Here is a 3,797-nt window from a genome sequence, read left to right on the forward strand (position 1 = left end):
TGAAAGTTTTTGTTAAGGCTAATAAAAAGGAAACTCAATAGATACATTTAAAAAAGAAGATATTTATGGCAAATTAAAGGATATTTATTTTACCCCTAAACCACAATGGACCCACTTACAAGACACCCCCTGAAGGGATCCATACCCACCTCTCAAGTTCTACCTCACCCCCCACTGCACAGCAGTGGGAAGATATACCAGAAACTCTGGATGGAAAAATTTTCAGAAAGCCAAAATCCTAAGGACAGGGAGGAACTCTTCAAGAGCTTAAGTCAAATGCTATGAAATGTGCTTAATAAACTGCCGGCCTGGGAGGTCACAAGTTAAACAACCTTACAACTAAATTCCCTTTCTATGGAAATTTAAAAATATAAATTCACAAGTCAACCTGATACACAGATGCAGGGCAGGGAAAAAAAGAAGAAAAAAAAGAAAAACTGGGTAATTGTTCCTAGAATTCTGCATTTGAAATTTTATCTTACCTTGTAATTTCAAGTTTAAACATTTTTTGCCTGTTTTCATTTTCAGCTATGAAAACACATCTTAATGTCTAGATCTGGAAAGAAAAGCTGTTATTTTTATTTTAAAGCTTGCAAAACAATATGCTTTCCTAGGGATTCATTCCCATCTTGTGTACTTTTGGATATATCCACCGGAGATCCTTTTCAAGCATATTATGTTTATACTATGATCAATATACTATACTTACCACACTATGCATATACTGTACCATACTTACCATAGTATAAACATAAAAGCTTGCTTGCATTTAATTAGAGAACCCCGTGACCCCACTACCACTCTGTCATTTAGATTCGACATCCCAGTCAGAGAGCTGGTATTTTTTTCATCCCTTCAACTACTTGATCCAATCAGTTCTTAATAAATGGAGATCCTATACCTATAAGGATTCCATTCACATTTCTCCATTCTAAATTTCAGGCCCTCATTTTTCTCTCAATGATTTCCTTCTCTTTTAAACCATCCTACACAACATCCTACCCTATGTGATATCCCAACTTTGTGTCCATCAAAATACCAAGATATGTGGGAGGTAGTCAATGAACTTTTGTCAAAGTGAATCCTCTACAATGCCCCATGCTCCGAGTAATCTGGTAAATTTTAGGAGTTCCATTACTCATTGATGACAGTACCCAGGGTCCTGAACAAGACTAATGCAATTAACAGTGCTTCAAAAAGTTTTTTTTGAGGGTGATGAAAGTGCCAGGTATTATTCCAAGCCCGTTATATATATTAACTCATTTAGTCCTTACAAACATGAGAAAGGTACTTTATCATCCCTGTTTTACCAATGAAGAAGCTGGGGTACACAGAGATTAATCCCCTTGTTCAGTTAACTGGCTAGTAGGTAGATGAGGCCAGGTTGAAACTCAAGCAGGCTGGCTGCAGAGCTCAGACCTGTGGCCACTAAAATATGCCGCCTCTTATTTATACTGTCCATGACTACTATGTGTGTGTCTGCAGAAACTCTGCAAAACCTGCCTCATTGAAACAGTTAATTCTTTGATCACCCATTCAAGTACTGTGTGCAGCAGAAGGGAGGCAGCTGCAGACCACAAGGGCTAACGATTTGGGGCATTATGTCTAGTTAAGTAAGTATGAGACCAATAAGGATGCTGGTCAATTAAAAAGAGTACTATACACGTGAGAGCAGGCAACCTCATCCTAGCTTGGGAGTTCAGAGGGGAAAACTCCCTGAAGGAAGTGATGTTTAAGCTAAAACAGAAGATGAGCAGGAGTTAGCTAGGCAGTGTGGGGGGCAGGGAGAGAAGGATGGATGTCAGAGAAAGGGACTGATCCATGTGGTCATGAGGATGGCCAGAGCAAGTCCTGAAATTTTTCTACAAAGGCTCCGCTCTTTCTGGCCATCCCCCTACCCAAGCTGGTTGACCTGCTGCGCCATAGTACCGAACACCATGTATTCATTCTTTTCTCCCACCAGCCAGCTAGCTGCCCAGGACAAAAAGACAAGGGTTTAGAGGCACAATTTCATGTAGACACCTCCTAGAATTAAAATTACTTCAGGGATGCCTGTAGTATAGTTAAAAGAAACACCCAAAAGGCCAAAAGAAGCCTACTTTATTGAATTTACAATGCAGAAAATATTTGTAGTTCCTTAGACATTTGCACTGCTATAAAAATTATACTTTATGGTATAATTATTAATGGTTTGAAGAGAAATAAACAGTATAAACGAAATATGACAGATACTAGAAAAATGTAAACTATATAAATCAAAATCATAAAACAATTTTTCAATACTCAGAGGCCTACTTAATATATACATATGAAATTTCTTATACACATATACAATAAAAGCCCACAAAAACCATCACTCTGAAGCCAATCACTGTACAAATATGAAAATAAATCTTTATCTTGAACCTCAATTTTATCTTCAGCAAGAGGGTTGTGCAACTTGGATTTATGCAAATCATTTAGTATTAAATAATCAAATGTCACATATGTCATATAAAGCAGCAAGTGGAAAAAATAAATTATAAAAATGCATGAGGCTAAAAGTTAACAGTAAAAAATGACTTCTTATTCAACATTCTTTTCCCATGATGAAATTAAAATATTATCCAGTGTGTCAGGATACATAAAAGGGGAGCATAGTATAATTGTGATTTTAAAGGCTCTCAAAGGAAAAATTGAGACAAGTTACTTGCATAGAACTATGTAAATGTATCAAATTAAGTCTAAGTTAAAAACATGAAATACAGTCATGCATCACATAAAGACAGACCAAATTCATGGTGGCTCCATAAAATTATAATGGATTATAAGCAAAAAGTTTGTTTGCAATGTCGAAAGAAAAGGCTGGACCCAACTATAATGTCAAGTTTACTGCTAGCTCCGGCTGGTTTAGAGGAAGCTCAGCATATTGTCCCACCCGAGGCCCGCCAATGACCGTGGCCTTGAGTTAGGGAGGGAGAGAGAAGAGGAGGCTGGGGAGGGGAGGCTGCCCACCAGCCTCCATACTCACACACTCCTGCACACAGGCTCACTTCACCTCATTCATCTTTACTCTGTTTCTTTATCCTTCTTTCCTCCCAGACCAGACCAGAAAAGACAAGTGTCCCTCTCCTTCTCTCTCCCCATCACTTCCTCGTCTCCTTGTATTATTTCCCTTCTCAAGCTTTATCTCTCTAGGTCTCCTTCAATCTCTGCTCACTCTCTCTTTCTTCCTTCCCTCTCTCCCTTCCTCCTCCTGATATCTACTTTTCCTGCAATGACCGATTCCTCCACAGCCCTTCCTCTGCCCCACTAATGCCCCACTTGTGCACGGAAACACTTTACCTTTTATACCTTATTTTTACTATACCTTTTTAATGTTTAGGTGTATTAGATAAACAAATAGTTACCATTGTGTTACAGTAGCCTACAGTATTCAGTATAGTAACATGCTGTTCAGGTTTGTAGCCTGGAATCACTAGGCTATACCATATGACCTAGGTGTGTGGTGGGCTATACCATCTAGTTTGTTAAGTGCACTCTATGTTGGTTGCACGATGACGAAATCACCTAATAAAGCATTTCTTAGAACTATGCCTGTCATTAAGCGACACATGACTGTATTTTTGTTCTTAATGGAAATATACTTTAAGAATGCCATGAAATCAAATGTTGGTAATAATCACGATTTCTTAGCAGTGCAGCTGAAAGATCTGTAAGTAGCTTTTCTTTAAACAAGATTACTAGAGCTATATTTTGTTCCCAAAAAATTTATCCAAGTTCGAATAGTTAAAGATGATCGCTTTGTCTATCAAAGG

This window comes from Pteropus vampyrus, unplaced genomic scaffold (genome assembly GCF_000151845.1).
Source record: "Pteropus vampyrus isolate Shadow unplaced genomic scaffold, Pvam_2.0 Scaffold199, whole genome shotgun sequence".
NCBI classification, from domain to species: Eukaryota; Metazoa; Chordata; class Mammalia; order Chiroptera; family Pteropodidae; genus Pteropus; species Pteropus vampyrus.